At 44.2% G+C, this 19,868-nt stretch overlaps 1 non-coding gene across 1 annotated transcript; it reads right to left on the bottom strand.

Moving 5' to 3' along the window:
- Positions 1-18,143: 18,143 nt before the first annotated feature.
- Positions 18,144-18,216, bottom strand: TRNAF-GAA (transfer RNA phenylalanine (anticodon GAA)). Its single transcript has one exon. It is a non-coding gene; the product is annotated as a tRNA-Phe (tRNA).
- Positions 18,217-19,868: the final 1,652 nt, after the last annotated feature.

The raw sequence follows: 19,868 nt of genomic DNA, 5'->3' as shown, positions 1-19,868 counted from the left end.
ATCAACAGAAAAAGAAAATAAAAGTTGCTCAGTCTTGTCCCACTCTTTGCGACTCCATGAACTGTAGCATGCCAGGCTTCTCTGTCCTTCACCAACTCTCAGAGCTTGCTCAAACTCATGTCCATTGAGTTAGTGATGCCATCCATCAATTTCATCCTCTGTTGTCCCCTTCTCCTCCTGCCTTCAGTCTTTCCCAGTGTAAGATATAGTTCGGGCCAAGGAAGAAAAGAAGGAGAGACAACCTCAACCGAGGTAGATTACCCATATACAGGCAAGGAGAGGCGACAGTTGGCCTAATGACCAGGCTAAGCACGAGAGGGATCAGGGAGGCTTCATATTTAAAGGGAGGTTTGTGGAAGCGATAAGGGAAACAGTAGTCAGGCAGGATGTTTTGGGTAATCTTTAGTTGTGATAGCATTTGTAGTTGAGCCAGGGTTGGGAGGTTTTGAGCACGGGGTGATAAGTCCCAGGTAGATGCAACAGGCCCAGATCATCAGGGCAGGACTTAAAGTTCTTCTTTTTTTTTTTTTCCCTCTGAAGTCAGATGATTCAGCAAGGGCCTTTGAGACAATTGTTTTCTTTCCTAGGCCCAAAGACTCCTTCACCCGCATCAGGATCTTTTATAATGAATCAGTTCTTTGCATCAGGTGGCCAAAGTATTGGAGTTTCAGCTTCAGCATCAGTCCTTCCAATGAATATTCTGGACTGATTTCCTTTAGGATGGACTGGTTGGATCTCCTTACAGTCCAAGGGACTCTCCAACACCACAGTTCAAAAGCACCAATTCTTCAGTGCTCAGCTTTCTTTATAGTCCAACTATACTGTCCATGAAGTTCTCCAGGCCAGAACACCAGAGTGGGTAGCTTTTCCCTTATCCAGGGGATTCTTCTCAACCCAGGGAACAAATCCAGGTCTCCTCCATTGCAGGCAGATTCTTTACCAGCTGAGCCACAAGGGAAGCCAAGAATACTGGAATGGATAGCCTGTCCCTTCTCCAGTGGATCTTCCTGACCCAGGAACCGAAGCAGTGTCTTCTGAATTGCAGGCTGATTCTTTACCAACTGAGCTATCAGGAAAGCCAACTAGGACCTACTTTATAGCATGAGGAGCTCTACTTAGTATTTTGCAATAACCTATGTGAGAAAAGAATCTGAAAAGAAATATATATTATATATAACTGAATCGCTGTGCTGCTGCTGCTGCTGCTGCTAAGTCGCTTCAGTCGTGTCTGACTCTGTGTGACCCCATAGACGGCAGCTCACCAGGCTCCCCCGTCCCTGGGATTCTCCAGGCAAGAACACTGGAGTGGGGTGCCATTTCCTTCTCCAATGCATGACAGTGAAAATTGAAAGTGAAGTCACTCAGTCGTGTCTGACTCTTAGCGACCCCATGGACTGCAGCTTACCAGGCTCCTCCGCCCTGAGATTTTCCAGGCAAGAGTACTGGAATGGGGTGCCATTGCCTTCTCTACTATATACACCTAAAACTGACACAACATTGTAAATCAACTATACTTCAATTAAAAAATACTTTTAATCTAAATTTTTGCAAAAGTCATGTTTAAAAAAGGAAGAGACATGAGTTTTCAGTTTAAAATTATTCATTTTATGTTCTTAGAAAATTCGGAAAGATTACCAACATGAGTCACATCAGTAGGGAACTTTACCACTTTAGCTATAAACGAAAGGATGTAAACATCTCCAGAGAGGGGGGGGGAAATGAGTCATTGCAAAAGATTGAATACAAGGATAGCCCCAAACTTCTAAACAGCAGCATAGAGAGCTGAAAAGCAAAGAGGGAGTGCTTTCCAAATTCCAGGGAAAAATGATTTCAACATTTGAATTTCATGATCAGTCAAACCAGTAATCAATTATGAGTGAAAATAAAAGCTGAAAGATCAAACAAATTACCTCCCTTACACTCTTGCTAGGAATACTACCGAGAGGATTCCAGCCAAAAAGGGAATCAGTGAAAAAGAGACATCTGATGCAGGAAGTGGGAGGTGGGGAACTCCGGGGACAGTGGCGGAAGGCCCAGGGCAGATGTGCAGCCTCTGGAGGCAGTAGGATTTGTCTTCTAGAAGAGATGCCTCCAGGGGGCAGAACAGTGGGGGAGTGCTGTGTGGGAAACAGGCGAACAATAGAAGGCCCTGGCTTGAGGCATTTCCCATCACTGCACTGGGCAGCTTCTCATGATGCTGATATCAGGCTCCCAGCACCTTGGCTTTGTTGCTCTTGAGTCGCTGAGTGGTATCTGACATTTTTGCAATCCCATGGACTGTAGCCCACCAGACCCCTCTGTGCATGGGATTTCTCAGGCAAGAATACTGGAGTGAGCTGTTATTTCCTGACCTAGTGACTACACAACAACCTTGGCTTACAAAGCTCCTAAAATTCCTGAATATTTAATCATTAGCTCTCTCAGCTGCTAGAAGCTGGTACCAGCATACTGCTGAACTGATAACTCACTAGTTTGTAATTGTGTGGAAAATAGTATGCAGAGACATTAGACTGTCCTGTCAGACAGAATAGAATGAATTCAGGATAAAGCTACAGAGAATACAGTCAAGTGAAAAATGAGCAATTATTAATTCCAAGAAATTATATATAGATATTTTTAATTAGAGGATAATTGCTTTACAATATTGCCATGGCTTTTGCCATACACCAGCGTGAATCAGCAGTAGGTGTACATACGTCCCCTCCCTCTTGAACTCCCCTTCTACCTCCCTCTCCATCCCACCCCGCTAGGATTTCACAGAGCAATGGCAATGCTTTTTAAGTTGTACAAGAGGCATGGTGCTTCCCTAGGAGCGTAGTGGGCTCAGTGTTCACAACAGAATGTTAACAGTAAAATCAGATTGAACAGAAATGACAACAGATAGGAAGAATGGGAGCAAGACAGCTATATATGCTAAGTGCGTATTTCCTGTCAGGCAACAGCTGGAAAATGCTTCGTTGTTGCTGCCGTTTAATCACTAAGTCGTGTGTGACTCTTTTGCAACCCCGTGGACCATTGACCATCAGGCTCCTCTGTCCATGGGATTTTCCAGGCAAGAATACTAGAGTGGGTTGTCATTTCCTTCTCCAGGGGGATCTTCCCAACCCAGGGACAGAACCCACAGTACCTGCATCTCCTGCCCTGGCAGGCAGACTCCTTATCACTGAGCCACCTGGGAAGCTCTGGATATTGCTTAGAGGAATAAATAAATAGCAGTGTAGCAATGTAAGCATTTTTACTGGTTCAGAGAAGCAATGTTGAAAGTGGTTTCATTTGCAGAGTCCAATCTGACTTCCCTGGTGCCTCAGGCGGTAAAGCGTCTGCCTCCAATGCGGGAGACCCCAGTTAGATCCCTGGGTCGGGAAGATCCCCTGGAGAAGGAAATGGCAACCCACTCCAGTATTCTTGCCTGGAGAATCCCATGGATAGAGGAGCCTGGTGGGCTGCAGTTCATGGGGTCACAAAGAGTCGGACACGACTGAGTGACTTCACTAACCTCATGTAGACAGGGAGGCTTTCTTAAAACCTCCTGCTTTTAAGCACTATTCACAGTAGCCAAGATGTGGAAACAACCACATCTTTTATGTTCATTGACAGATGAATGGATAAAGATGTGATATATATACGGAATATTACTCACAAGGAGTAATAAGGAATATTACTCAAGGAGTAATTTCCTTTGTGTGCATATAGAGAAGGTGCGGTACATAAAAAGGAAGTGGTACAAAACCACTAGGCCAGCCGGGTAGGACTTAAATCAAATCCTTTATGAATATACAGTGGAGGTGATGAATAGATTCAAAGGATGTTCTAGTAAACAGCGTGCCTGAAGAACTATGGACCGAGGTTCATAATATTGTGTAGGAGGCAGCAAACAAAGCCATCCCAAAGAAAAAGAAATACAAGAAGGCAGAGAAGTTGTCTGAGGAGGCTTTGCAAATAGCTAAGGAAAGAAGGGAAGTGAAAAGCAAGAGAGAAAGGAAAAGTTACCTAAATTAAATGCAGAGTTTCAGAGAATAGCAAGGAGAAACAAGACAATAAACAATGCAAAGAAACAGAGGGAAAAAACAGAAAGGGTAAGAGATCTTGAAGAGATCTGTTCAAGAAAATTGGAAATATCAAAGGAACGCTTCATCCCAAGATGGGCACAATAAAGGACAGAAGTGCTAAAGACTTAACAGAAGCAGAAGAGATCAGAAAGAGATGGAAAGAATACACAGAAGAACTGTACAAAAAAAGATCTTAATGAGCAGGATAATCACAAGGGTGTAGTCTCTCACTCAGAGCCAGACATTCTGGAGTGTGAAGTCAAGGGAGTCTTAGGAAGTACTGCTGCCAATAAAGCTAGTGGAGGTGATGGAATTCCAGCAGAGCTATTTAAAATCTTAAAAGATGATGCTATTAAAGTGCTACACTCACTATGTCAGCAAACTTGGAAAACCAGCAGTGGCCACAGAACTGGAAAAGGTCAATCCTCATCCCAATTCCCAAGAAGGGTGGTAATAAAGAATCCTCAAAGCACGGAACAACTGCACCCATCTCCCGGGCGAATGGGCTTCCCAGGTAGTGCTAGTGGTAAAGAACCTGCCTACCAATGCAGGAGATGTAAGAGATACATTTTCGATCTCTGGGTCAGGAAGATCCCCTGAAAGAGGACATGGCCACCCACTCCAGTATTCTTGTCTGGAGAAGCCCATGGACAGAGGAGCTTGGCAGACCACAGTCCATCAGTCCATAGGATCGCAAAGAGTAGGACACAGCTGAGGCGACTTAGCATGCATCCATACACATGCTAATAAAGCTATGTTCAAAATCCTCCAAGCTAGGCTTCAGCATTATGTGAACCAAGAAATTCCAGATATTCAAGTTGAGTTTAGAAAATGCAGAGGAACCAGAAATCAAAATGCCAACATTCACTAGATCATAGAGAAATCAAGGGAATTCCAGAAAAACATCTACCTGTGTTTCATTGACTATGTTAAAACCTTTGATTGTGTGGATCATAATAAGCTGTGGAAACTCTTAAAGAGATGGGAATACCAGACCATCTTACCTGTCTCCTGAGAAACTGGTATGTGGGTCAAGAAGCAACAGTTAGGAGATCCAACACAGAAGAGGAGTAGGCAGATGTGGAGCTCATCTCTCTCCACAGATACATCAGGAATACACCTCCAGACACAGAAGATCTTGCAGAACACCATCTGAGAGTGGGCAAGAGGACTTAATCACCAGAAAAGAGGCTACGGAACCACGCAAAACTTGGCAAGACAAACGAATGAGGACGAAGAAAATGAGAGTGAGGAGGACTGGAGCTGCGCCTGGCGGGGGAGGTGAAGCAGGGGTCAGACCCCCACACTGGGGCACGCGTTTGGGATAGAGGTGGAGCGTTTGAGGCTGTTGGAGCGTGAAGCAGCTGATCTGTGAAAGTCTGAATGGAATCACGCCTTCAATCCTAGCCGCAGCCATACATACCCCGGGAAGGGACACGACTCCCCTAGAAACCTCAGTGGCTGGGAGCTGGAGCATAGAGATTGGAGAGCAATCCCCGGCAAGCTCTGCTGTTGACGGTGGGGAGATGGCCCTAGGGGACCTGAGGGAGGCGACAACAGTGGGAAATGCTTGTGAAGGAAAGCCAAGCAGAGGGGAGGCAGGGCGATTCTGCTGGGTCACACACTGTGGGGCAGGCCAGCACTCAGGTCTCTCTCTCCCCACAGGTCAGCACCTGGCAGCTGAAAGACCCCAGAGAGGGAGGTCCTTGAAGCACCTGAAGGGCCAAGCAATAGAGAAGAATTCCAGCCAGGGTGGACCTTTAAGTGTTTGATGTGCTGAACAAAAGAGAAGGACCCTAGCTAGGGTGGCCCCTTAAATGCCTGAACAGGCCAAGCAACAGAGGAAGACCAGCCAAAGAGGCCCTCTGATTGCCAGCTTCCAGAGCCTTGTGGGTCAGCTGGTAAAGAATCTGTCTGCAATGCGGAAGACCTGGGTTCGATTCCTGGGTGGGGAAGATCCCCTGGAGAAGGGAAAGGCTACCCACTCCGGTATTCTGGCCTGGAGAATTCCATGGACTGTATAGTCCATGGGGTCGCAAAGAGTTGGACACAACTGAGTGACCTTCACAGAGGGTAGAAAAAGACTCAAATAGGTCCATAGCTCCTGTGTCTGAGGCAGTTTGTGTCCCTGCACACTTGGCACCCCTAGGGTAGCTATGACTCAAGAAGCTCTGCCACCTTTATGCTCAGTCCTGCCTGGGGCAGAGCTGCAAGAAGCTAGAAAAACCCATAATAGCCACATACCTCCTGTAACAGTAGCCACCAGCATCCCTGCATCTCTGGCATCACCAGGGTCCCATGATACGAGCTCCTTGATACCTCCATGCTTGATCCCCACTGGAATAGAGTGGCCAGAGGCTGGTGCTGCCAGGACCCCTTCAATCCAAGCAGCTTCACCACCTTCACACCTGGTCCTCCTAAGCACAAACCCAAGTCCTCCAGGGCAGTGTCAGAAGCAATCCCCTGTGGACGACTCACACATAGAAGTGGCAATAAAACCACAATTGATACCCAGGGGCAGTGCGACTAAGGAAGAGAACCCAAAATATTTGAGTAGTGGTAGCAATGGCACACCCCTGCAATACTCTTTCCTGGAAAATCCCATGGGTGGAGGAGCCTGGTAGGCTGCAGTCCATGGGGTAGCGAAGAGTCGGACATGACTGAGAGACTTCACTTTCACTTTTTGCTTTCATGCATTGGAGAAGGAAATGGCAACCCATTCCAGTGTTCTTGCCTGGAGAATCCCAGGGACTGGGAAGCCTGGTGGGCTGCCATCTATGGGGTTGCACAGAGTCAGACACGACTGAAGTGACTTAGCAGCAGCGGCAACAGTTCAGTTCAGTTTAGTCGCTCAGACATATTCTATTCTTTGCAACCCCATGAACTGCAGCACACCAGGCCTCCCTGTCCATCACCAATTCACGGAGTCCATCCAAACCCATGTCGACTGAGTCGATGATGCCATCCAACCATCACATCCGGTGTCATCCCCTTCTCCTCCTGCCCTCAATCTTTCCCAGCATCAGGGTCTTTTCCAATGAGTCAGTTCTTCGCATGAGGTGGCCAAAGTATTGGAGTTTAGGACTCAACATCAGTCCTTCCAATGAACACCCAGGACTGATCTCCTTTAGAATGCACTGGTTGGATTTCCTTGCAGTCCAAGGGACTCTCAAGAATCTTCTCCAACACCACAGTTCAAAAGCATCAATTCTTTGGGGCTTAGGTTTCTTTATAGTCCAACTCTCACATGCATACATGGCCACTGGAAAAACCATAGCCTTGACTAGATGGACCTTTGCTGGCAAAGTAATGTCTCTGCTTTTCAATATGCTATCTAGGTTGGTCATAACTTTCCTTCCAAGGAGTAAGCATCTTTTAATTTCATGGTGGCAGTTGCCATCTGCAGTGATTTTGGAGCCCAGAAAAATAAAGTCTGACACTGTTTCCACTGTTTCGCCATCTATCTGCCATGAAGTGATGGGACAGGATGCCATGGTCTTCGTTTTCTGAATGTTGGGCTTTAAGGCAACTTTTTCACTCTCCTCTTTCACTTTCATCAAGAGGCTCTTGAGTTCTTCTTCACTTTCTGCCATAAGGGTGGTGTCATCTGCATATCTGAGGTTATTGATATTTCTCCCGGCAATCTTGATTCCAGTGTGTGCTTCCTCCAGCCCAGCATTTCTCATGATGTACTCTGCATAGAAGTTAAATAAGCAGGGTGACAATATACAGCCTTGACATACTCCTTTTCTGGAACCAGTCTGTTGTTCCATGTCCAGTTCTAACTGTTGCTACCTGATCTGCATACAGATATCTCAAGAGACAGGTCAGGTGGTCTGGTATGCCCATCTCTTTCAGATTTTCCACAGTCTGTTGTGATCCGCACAGTCAAAGTCTTTGGCATAGTCAATGAAGGAGAAATAGATGTTTTTTTGGAACTCTTGCTTTTTCGATGATCCATCAGATGTTGGCAATTTGATCTCTGGTTCCTCTGCCTTTTCTAAAACCAGCTTGAACATCTGGAAGTTCACGGTTCATGTATTGCTAAAGCCTGCCTTGGAGAATTTTGAGCATTACTTTACTAGCGTGTGAGATGAGTGCGACTGTGCGGTAGTTTGAGCATTCTTTGTCATTGCCTTTCTTGGGATTGGAATGAAAACTGACCTTTTCCAGTCCTGTGGCCACTGCTGAGTTTTCCAAATTTGCTGGCATATTGAGTGCAGCACTTTCACAGCATCACTTTTCAGGGTTTGAAATAGCTCAACTGGAATTCCATCACCTCTACTAGGTTTGTTTGTAGTGATGCTTCCTAAGGCCCACTTGACTTCGCATTCCAGGATGTCTGGCTCTTGGTGAGTGGTCACACCATCATGATTATCTGAGTCATGAAGATCTTTTTTGTCCAGTTCTTCTGTGTATTCGTACCACCTCTTCTTAATATCTTCTGCTTCTGTTAGGTCCCTACCATTTCTGTCCTTTATTGAGCCCATCTTTGCATGAAATGTTCCCTTGGTATCTCTAATTTTCTTGAAGAGATCTCTAGTCTTTCCCATTCTATTGTTTTCCTCTATTTCTTTGCATTGATTGCTGAGGAAGGCTTTCTTTTCTCTCCTTGCTATTTGGAACTCTGCATTCAGATGATGGGTATATCTTTCCTTTTCTCATTTGCTTTTCATTTCCCTTCTTTTCACAGCTCTTTGTAAGCCCTCCCCAGACAGCCATTTGGCTTTTTTGCATTTCTTTTTCTTGGGGATGGTCTTGATTTCTGTCTCCTGTACAATGTCATGAACCTCCATCCATAGTTCATCGGGCACTCTATCAAATCTATTTCTCACTTCCACTGTATAGTCATAAGGGATATGATTTAAGTCATACCTGAATGGTCTAGTGGTTTTCTCCACTTTCTCCAATTTCAGTTTGAATTTGGCAATAAGGAGCTCATGCTCTGAGCCACAGTCAGCTCCTGGTCTTGTTTTTGCTGACTGTATAGAGCTTCTCCATCTTTGCCTGCAAAGAATATAATCAATCTGATTTTGGTGTTGACCATCTGGTGATTTCCATGCGTAGAGTCTTCTCTTGTGTTTTGGAAGAAGGTGTTTGCTATGACCAGTGCATTCTCTTGGCAAAACTCTATTAGCCTTTGCCCTGCTTCATTCTGTACTCCAAGTCCAAATTTGCCTGTTACTCCAGGTGTTTCTTGACTTTCTATTTTTGCACTCCAATCCCCTATAATGAAAAGGACATCTTTTTTGGGTGTTAGTTCTAGAAGGTCTTGTAGGTCTTCATAAAACTGTTCAACTTCAGCTTCTTTGGCATTACTGGTTGGGGCATAGACTTGAATTACCATGAGACTGAATGGTTTGCCTTGGAAACGAACAGAGATCATTCTGTCGTTTTTGAGATTGCATCCAAGTACCGCATTTGGGACTCTTTTGTTGACTATGATGGCTGCTCCATTTCTCCTAAGGGATTCCTGCCCACAGTAGTAGATATAATAGTCATCTGTGTTAAATTCACCCATTCCAGTCCATCTTAGTTCACAGATTCCTAGAATGTTGACGTTCACTCTTGTCATCTCCTGTTTGACCACTTCCAATTTGCCTTGATTCATGGACCTAACATTTCAGGTTCCTATGCAATATTGCTCATTACAGCATCGAATCTTGCTTAGTGGTACAAATTACAGATTAAATCCACACAATAATCTAGGCAGACTTTCTGTCTATGGAATATGTTAAAGGATAATAAGACTCCTGGAAAAAGAAAATGAACTAGCACTGGCAGATGTGGACATTAAAGGCAAGAACACGCTGGAGTCAGTTCAGTTCAGTCACTCAGTTGTGCCTGACTATTGCAGTCTCATGGACTACAACATGCCAGGCCTCTCTGTCCATCACCAACTCCCAGAGCTTGCTCAAACTCATGGCCATCAAGTCAGTGATGCCATTCAACTATCTCACCCTTTGTTGTTCCCTTCTCCTCCTGCCTTTTATCTTCCCCAGCATCAGGGTCTTTGCCAATGAGTCAGTTCTTCCCATTAAGTGACCAAAGTATTGGAGTTTCAGCTTCAACATTAGTCCTTCCAATAAATATTCAAGATTGCTTTCCTTTGGGATTGATTGGTTTGATCTCTTTGCAGACCAAGGGACTCTCAAGAGTCTTCTCCAACACCATAGTTCAAAAGCAACAATTCTTTGTGCTCAGCTTTCTTTATAGTCCAACTCTCACATCCATACATTACTACTGGAAATACCGTAGCCTTGACTAGACAGACCTTTGTTGGCAAATGTCTCTGGTTTTAAATATGCTGTCTAGGTTGATCATAGCTTTTTTTCCAAGGAACAAGCGTCTTTTAATTTCATGGCTGCAATCACCATCTGCAGTGATTGGAGCCCAAGAAAATAAAGTGTCTCACTGTTTCCATTGTTTCCCCATTGATTTGCCATCAAGTGATGGGACTGGATGCCATGATCTTAGTTTTCTGAATGTTAAGTTTTAAGCCAACATTTTCACTCTTCTCTTTCACTTTCATCAAGAGGGTCTTTAGTTCTTCTTTGGTTTCTGCCATAAGGGTGGTGTGACCTGCATATCCAAGGTTATTGATATTTCCCCTGGCAATCCTGATTCCAGCTTGTGCTTCATCCAGTCCAGCATTTCTCATGATGTACTCTGCATATAAATTAAAAAAGCAAGGTGACAATATATGGCCTTGACATACTCCTGTCCCGATTTGGAACCATTCCGTTGTTCCATATGCCATTCTATCTGTTGCTTCTTGATGTGCATACAGATCTCTCAGGAGGCAGGTAAGGTGGTCTAGTATTCCTGTATCTTTCAGAATTTTCCAGTTTGTTGTGATCCACACAGTTAAAGGCCTTGGCATAGTCAATAAAGCAGAAGTAGACGTTTTTCTGGAATTCTCTTGCTTTTTTGCCAATCCAATGAATGCTGGCAATTTGATCTTTGGTTCCTTTGCCTTTTCTAAATTCAACTTGAGCACCTGGAAGTTCACGGTTCATGTACTGTTGAAGCCTGGGTTGGAGAATCTTAAGCATTACTTTACTAGCGTGTGAGATGAGTGCAATTGTATGGCAGTTTGAAAATTCTTTGGCATTGCCTTTCTTTGGGATTGAATTGAAAACAGACATTTTCCAGTTTTGTGGCCACTGCTGAGTTTTCCAAATTTGCTGGCATATTAGGTGCAGGACTTTTACAACATCATCTTTTAGGCTTTGAAATAGCTCAGCTGGAATTCCATCACCTCCACTGGCTTTGTTCATAGTGATGCTTCCTAAGGCCCACTCACTTGACTTCGCTTTCCAGGATGTCTGGCTCTAGGTGAGTGATCATACCATCGTGATTATTTTGGTCGTGAAGATCGTTTTTGTTCAGTTCTTCTGTGTATTCGTGCCAACTCTTCTTAATATCTTCTGCTTCTGTTAGGTCCCTATCATTTCTGTCCTTTGTTGAGCCCATCTTTGCATAACATGTTCCCTTGGTATCTCTAATTTTCTTGAAGAGATCTCTGGTCTTTCCCATTCTATTGTTTTCCTCTATTTCTTTGGACTGATCACCAAGGAAGGCTTTCTTCTCTCTCCTTGCTATTCTTTGGAACTCTGCATTCCAATGGGTATATCTTTCTTTTTCTCCTTTGCCTTTACTTCTCTTCTTTTCTCAGGTATTTGCAAGGCCTCCTCCAGCAATCATTTTACCTTTTTCCATTTTTTTTTAACTTGGGGATGGTCTTGATCACTACCTGCTGTACAATGTCATGAACCTCTGTCCATAGTTCTTCAGGCACTATATCAGACCTAATCCCTTGAATCTATTTGTCACTTCTAGTGTATAGTCATAAGGGATCTGATAAGGTCATACCTGAATTGCCTAGTGGTTTCCCCTACTTTCTTCATTTTAAGTCTAAATTTTACAACAAGGAGCTCATGATCTGAGCCACAGTCAGCTCTCAGTCTTGTTTTTGCTGACTGTATAGAGCTTCTCCATCTGAGGCTACAAAGAATATAATCAATCTGATTTCAGTATTGACCATCTGGTGATATCCATGTGTAGAGTCGCCTCTTATGTTAGAAAAGTATTTTTTTTTTTTTGACTAGTGCATTCTCTTGGTAAAACTCTGTTAGCTTTTGCCCTGCTTCATTTTGTACTCCAAGAGCAAATCTGCTTGTTTCTCCAGATATCTCTTAACTTCTCACTTTTGCATTCCAGTCCCCTATGATGAAAAGGACATCATTTGTTTTATTTCTTTTATGGTGTTAGTTCTAGAAGGTCTTGTAGGTCTTCATAGAACTGTTCAACTTCAGCTTCTCCAACATTAGTAGTTGGGGCATAGATTTGGATTACTGTGATATTGAATGTTTTGCCTTGGAAACTAACAGATCATTCTGTCGTTTTTGCAGTTGAACTCAAGTATTTTATTTTTGACTCTTTGTTGACCATGAGGGCTACTTCATTTCTTCTAAGGGATTCTTGCCCATAGTGGTAGATATAATGGTCATCTGAATTAGATTTGTCTGATCACATCCATTTTAGTCCACTGATTCCTAAAATATTGATGTTCACTTCTGAAAGTGAAGGTCGCTCAGTTATGTCTGACTCTTTGCGACTCTGTGGACTATACAATCCATGGAATGCTCCTGGCCAGAATACTGGAGTGGGTAGCCTTTCCCTTCTCCAGTGGATAGCCTTTCCCTTCTTCAGTGGATCTTCCCAACCCAGGAATCGAACCAGGTCTCCCGCATTGCAGGCTATCCATCTGAGCTATCCATCTCCTATTTGACCACTTTCAATTTACCTTGATTCATGGACCTAACATTCCTTGGCCTTATGCAATATTGTTCTTTACAGCATCGGACTTTACTTCTGTCACCAGTCATATCCACAACTGGGCATTGTTTTTGCTTTGGCTCCGTCTCTTCATTCTTAGTGGAACTATTTCTCTAATCTTCTCCAGTAGCATATTAGGCACCTACCGACCTGGAAAGTTCATCTTGTGTCATATCTTTTGCCTTTTCATACGTTCATGGGGTTCTCAGGGCTTCCCAGGTGGCCCGGGGGTAAAAAAGAATCCACCTGCCAATGCAGGAGGAGCAAGAGACACTGGTTCAATCCCTGGGTCCAGAAGATCCCTGGAGAAGGAAATGGCAACCCACTGCAGTTTTCTTATCTAGAAAATTCCATGGACAGAGGAGCCTGGGCTACACAAAAGAGTAGAACTCTTTTGGAGGAGTTCTACTCCTCGCAAAGAGTCAAACATGACTGAGCGACTGAGCACACACATGGGGTTCTCAAGGCAAGAATGCTGAAGTGGTTTTCCATTCCTTTCTCCAGGGGACCATGCTTTGTCAGAACTCTCCACCATCTTGGGTGGCCCTGTATGGCAAAACTCATAGTTTCATTGGGTTAGACAAAGCTGTGATCCATGTGATCAGTTTGGTTAGTTTTCTGTGATTGGGTTTTCCATTCTGTCTGTCCTCTGACAGATAAGGATAAGAGGCTTGTGGAAGCTTCCTGATGGGAGGAACTGGCTGTGGGGGAATCTGGTCTTATTCTGATGGATGGGGCCATGTTCAATAAATCTTTAATTCAATTTTCTGTTGATGGGCGGGGCTCTGTCCCCTGTTGTTTGGCCTGGGGACGAACTATTGCAGGGGTAATGGCAACCTCCTTCAAAAGGGCTTATGCCAGCACTGTTGTAGTCAGTGCCCCTGACCCCATGTCAGGCCACTGTCAACCCACGCCTCTGCCAGAGACTCCTGGACACTCGCAGGCAAGTCTGGCTCAGTCTTTTGTGGGTTCACTGCTCCTTTCTCCTGGGTTCTGTTTCCCACAAGGTTTTATTTGTGCCCTCCAGAAGACCATTTTCCAGTTCTGTGGACGTGCTGTAATCAAATCCTAGTGGTCTCCAAGGTCAAATTCCCTGGGGGTTCTCAGTCCCTTTGCTGGATCCTCTGGTTGGGAAATCTGTTGTGGGCCCTAGAAATTTCAAAACATTCCAAGAACTTCTTTCGTATAATTTTGCTCCAATTTGTGGGTTGTGTGCTGGGTGGCTTTATGGTGGGGCTGATGGCAACCTCCTCCAAGAGGACTTACACCACACCCGGAGCCTCCCAGGTCTGCTGCAGCCACTGCTGACCCATGCCAATGCAGGAGACACTCAAACCCTCAAAGGCAAGTCCGACTCAGTGTCTGTGGGGTCTCTGGGTCCTGGTGTGCACAAGGTTTTGTTTGAGCCCTCAGAGCATCTCTGGTGGGTATGATGTTTGATTCTAAATGCGATTTCACCCTTCCTAGCCCCATCTTAATGGGGCTTCTATTTTACTCTTGGATGTGGGGTATCTTTTTTGGTGGGATCCAACATTCTCCTTTTTTTGCCTCTCTTCTTTTCATAGCTATTTGTAAGGCCTCCCCAGATAGCCATTTGGCTTTTTTGCATTTCTTTTCCATGGGGATGGTCTTGATCCCTGTCTCCTGTACAATGTCACAAACCTCATTCCATAGTTCATCAGGCACTCTATCTATCAGATCTAGGCCCTTAAATCTAGTTCTCACTTCCGTTGTATAATCATAGGGGATTTAATTTAGGTCATACCTGAATGGTCTAGCGGTTTTCCCTACTTTCTTCAATTTCAGTCTGAATTTGGAAATAAGGAGTTCATGATCTGAGCCACAGTCAGCTCCTAGTCTTGTTTTTGTTGACTGTATAGAGCTTCCCCATCTTTGGCTGCAAAGAATAGAATCAATCTGATTTCAGTGTTGACCATCTGATGATGTCCGTGTGTAGAGACTTCTCTTGTGTTTTGGAAGAGGATGTTTGCTATGACCAGTGCATTTTCTTGGCAAAACTCTATTAGTCTTTGCCCCGCTTCATTCCGTATTCCAAGGCCAAATTTGCCTGTTACTCTGGGTGTTTCTTGACTCCCTACTTTTGCATCCCAGTCCCCTATAATGAAAAGGACATCTTTTTTGGGTGTTAGTTCTAAAAGGTCTTGTAGGTCTTCATAGAAACGTTCAACTTCAGCTTCTTCAGCATTACTGGTTGGGGCATAGACTTGGATTACTGTGATATTGAATGGTTTACCTTGGAGACAAACAGAGATCAATCTGTCATTTTTGAGATTGCATCCAAGTACTGCATTTGGGACTCTTTTGTTGGCCATGATGGCTACTCCATTTCTTCTGAGGGATTCCTGCCCGCAGTAGTAGATATAATGGTCATCTGAGTTAAATTCACCCATTCCAGTCCATTTTAGTTCGCTGATTCCTAGAATGCTGACATTCACTCTTGCCATCTCTTGTTTGACCACTTCCAATTTGCCTTGATTCATGGACCTGACATTCCAGGTTCTTATGCACTATTGCTCTTTACAGCATCAGACCTTGCTTCTATCACCAATCACATCCACAGCTGGGATTGCTTTTGCTTTGGCTCCATGCCTTCATTCTTTCTGGAGTTATTTCTCCACTCATCTCCAGTAGCATATGGGCACCTAATGACCTGGGGAGTTCCTCTCTCAGTATCCTATCATTTTGCCTTCTCATACTGTTCATGGGGTTCTCAAGGCAAGAATACTGAAGTGGTTTGCCATTCCCTTGTCCAGCGGACCACATTGTCAGACCTCTTCACCATGACCCGCCCGTCTTGGGCTGCCCTGTGGGCATGGCTTGGTTTCATTGAGTGAGACAAGGCTGTGGTCCTGGTGATTAGATTGACTAGTTTTCTGTGAGTATGGTGTCAGTGTTTCTGCCCTCTGATGCCCTCTCGCAACACCTGCCATCTTACTTGGGTCATGTATGGATGTGAGAGTTGGCTGAGCGCTGAAGAATTGATGCTTTTGAACTGTGGTGTTGGAGAAGACTCTGGAGAGTCCCTTGGACTGCAAGGAGATCCAACCAGTCCATTCTAAAGGAGATCAACCCTGGGATTTCTTCGGAAGGAATGATGCTAAAGCTGAAGCTCCAGTACTTTGGCCACCTCATGCAAAGAGTTGACTCATTGGAAAAGACTCTGATGCTGGGAGGGATTGGGGGCAGGAGGAGAAGGGGACGACAGAGGATGAGATGGCTGGATGGCATCACTGACTCAATGGACGTGAGTCTGAGTGAACTCTGGGAGATGGTGATGGACAGGGAGGCCTAGCGTGCTGCCATTCATGGGGCCACAAAGAGTCGGACATGACTGAGCGACTGAACTAAACTGAACTGAACATTCTCCTGTTGTTGTTCATCAGCAAGTTGCAGTTTTGGAGTTCTTACAGGAGAAGATGAGCACACAACCTTCTACTTGGCCATTGCTCCTGTATAGGGATGGGGTCCCCTAGAAAGCACAGTGGCTGGGAGCTGGAGTGTAGGGATTGTGGAGCAATCCCAGGGTGAGGGTTGCTGTTGACTGTGCAGAGATGGACAGAAGTGATGTGAGGGAAGAGATTGTGGTGGGAAATGCCTGTGGAGGAAATCCTGGCAGCATGGAAGCAAAGCGATACTGCTGAATCATGTGTTGGGGATGGAGGCATCACCATCATTACCAAGATAATGTCAATCATGGAGGGATGCTCAACATCACTAATCACTAGGGAAATGAAAATAAAAACCACAATGAGATATCATGACATATCCCCTGTGAAAGCTAGTATCAAAATAAAGCATAAAACATTAGGTGTTGGCAAGGATGTGTAAAAACTGAAATGTTTGTGCACTGAAGTAGGAACGTAAAATGCTACAGCCAATGTGGAAAATAGCATGACAATTTCTAAAAAAAAAAACCTAACTGTGATTATACCCAAAACGGTTGAAAACAGGGACTCAAACAGGTATTTATGCACTCATGTTCGTAGCTGTATTATTCACAATAGTCAAAAGGTGGAAGCAACACAAGTGTCCATCAATAACATCAATAGATGAATGGATAAGCAAAGCATACAATGGAATATTTAGTTTGGTTCAGTTCAGCTGCTCAGTCATGTCCGACTCTTTGAGACCCCATGGACTGTAACACGCCAGGCTTCCCTGTCCATCACCAACTCCCGGAGCTTGCTCAAACTTATGTCCATTCACTTGGTGATGCCATCCAACCATATAATCCTCTGTTGTCCCCTTCTCCTTCTGCCTTCAATCTTTGCCAGCATCAGCATCTTTTCCAAGGAGCCAGTTCTTCTCATCAGGTGGCCAAAGTATTAGAGTTTCAGCTTCAGAATCAGTCCTTCCAATGAATATTCAGGACTGATTTCCTTTAGGATGGACTGGTTTGACCTCCATGCAGTCCACAGATGGAATATTATTCAGCCTTAAAATAGAAGAAAATTCTGATGCATTCCTTATATCACGGATAAATTTTGTAGTCATTATGCTAGGTGAGATAAGCCAGACACAAAAGGACAAATACCTTATTGTCCCAGTTATGTGAAGTACTTAAGAGTAGTCAGATTCATTTGGGGGAGGGGAGAAAGGGCAGTTATTTAATGGGTGCAGAGTTTCAGCTCATGTTCTGTAACACTATGTTTCATAGTTAACTGATGACAATTTTTTATAATAGGCAGATATCATTTTGATCTTTGACATCAGAATATCAGCATCATCTCACACCAAGAAACATAGCTATGTCCCTGAGGTTTTTACCACATTTTTTGAAATAAGGGCACAAATCCACTGGCTTCCTGATGATAAAAATGCTAGCTTTTTTAAACACATGCAATTTGATCAAGCACTTATATGCAGATTCAGTAAAAGGATCTCCATATGCGGTATACCTTGAACATTTCAATATTTTTAGAGATTGTCTAAAATTCTCTTCTTTGGCCTCTTCTTATTGAATCACACCTTGAGAGTAAGGCTGAAAAGAACATATTTTTTTTAAAAAAGGAAGTACAACTTTACATTCTACCATGTGAAAAGGGGGATGTGATTCTTGGCTCACGTAAAAAATGCAGTTTCATGTTTATCCCTTTAAAGTGAAAAGTGAAGTCACTCAGTCGTGTCTGACTCTTTGTGACTACATGGACTGGAGCCCACCAGGCTCCTCCTTCCATGGGATTCTCCAGGCAAGAATACTGGAGTGGGTTGTCACTTCCTTCTCCAGGGGATCTTCCTGACCCAGGGATCAAACCTGGGCCTCCTGCATTTCAGGCAGACACTTTAACCTCTGAGCCACCAGGGAAGTCCTTTAAAGGTGCATTCTTAAACATGACCTTCTGCTGGAGATGCCTGTGTGTGCTCTGCCTGAGCTGGAGAGACCAGCCTTAGGCCCTGTACCCTGGCCTTCCACCCTGCGTGTTCCAGATCCACCGGAAGGCACTGGAGTTGAATAGAAAACCCTGGCATTCAGTGTTTTCTCAAGTGCCAGTCAGAATAAACCAAAGTCCCTGATAGACAACGTTTCTTCTGGGTTGTGCACAGGGCACTGCTAAGCCTGTCAGTCCCCTAAGTGAAAACTCCTGCTTGAATGAGAGGCACGGACTACTGTGAACCTGGATGTCTCATGAGGAGCCTTTCTGCTTCTCTGCGCAACCTCTCTGCTAGCCATCCCTCAAAGGAGTCAAGGCAACTGCCCCCCTTGTTCCCTCCTTCTGCTCTGAGGGGTCCCCAAAAGTGGCCAGGTACAAAAATCAGAGACCCAACCTGAGGCTATTGAAAGATTTCTTTAAATAAGGATGTACTCCTTAAGATAATAGTCCCATATTTTTGTGGGAAAAAAATGTTTACAGATATGCTATATATGCTTACAGATATTATAATCACATTTTATAAATTTCCATACATTCTCAATCTATTATGTACTGCAGAATATTAAGCATGTTCCAGGAAAGTAATGGGGAGGGAATATACCTGGGGAGGCTTTTATTAATTCTCCCCTATATGCCTCTTCCCCTCCCCCCGCCACAGCAGTGAGAGCTCTATAGTGTGATTTTAATTCCACTGTTTAGATGGCAATGATGTTAATTTGATTCCCTTTAGACACAGGCCTAAAGGTCTGTGACTTTTCATAGTTTTCACTCTGGTTTTCACAGTTAAGTGTAAGTGAGAAGCAACCCTCTGTATTCCCAGCACTAAGTATGTTTTTACACACATTTTTCATTTCTATCTAATCTCTAAAGCTTTGGAGGCAGTGACTGGTGGTGGGGTAGGGGTAGGGGTAGGGGTAGGGACCCAGGTCCATTAGATCAGTCATGTCAGGTGACACCTACACATTACAAAACTAAGTTAGGCAACATCCTCCAATACTCCTTAGAAAGTAGATAGCTATCTAACTGGTTCCTATAGACAGACTACCTTATTTCTCACAGAAGACTGTGAGTTATATTCTTTTTTTTTTTAATTCTTCATTTTTTTAAAAAATTTTTATTTATTTTTTATTAATTTATTTTTTTAATTTTAAAATCTTTAATTCTTACATGCGTTCCCAAACATGACCCCCCCTCCCACCTCCCTCCCCACAACATCTCTCAGGGTCATCCCCATGCACCAGCCCCAAGCATGCTGCACCCTACGTCAGACATGGACTGGCGATTCAATTCTTACATGATAGTATACATGTTAGAATTCCCATTCTCCCAAATCATCCCACCCTCTCCCTCTCCCTCTGAGTCCAAAAGTCCGTTATACACATCTGTGTCTTTTTTCCTGTCTTGCATACAAACTAGTACAGCCACTATGGAGAACAGTGTGGAGATTCCTTAAAAAATTGCAAATAGAACTACCTTATGACCCAGCAATCCCACTGCTGGGCATACACACCGGAGGAAACCAGAATTGAAAGAGACACATGTACCCCAATGTTCATCGCAGCACTGTTTATAATAGCCAGGACAT

The sequence above is a fragment of the Ovis canadensis genome, chromosome 18 (assembly GCF_042477335.2).
Source record: "Ovis canadensis isolate MfBH-ARS-UI-01 breed Bighorn chromosome 18, ARS-UI_OviCan_v2, whole genome shotgun sequence".
Taxonomy (NCBI): Eukaryota; Metazoa; Chordata; class Mammalia; order Artiodactyla; family Bovidae; genus Ovis; species Ovis canadensis.
This window is presented reverse-complemented; position numbering and strand designations above follow the sequence as displayed.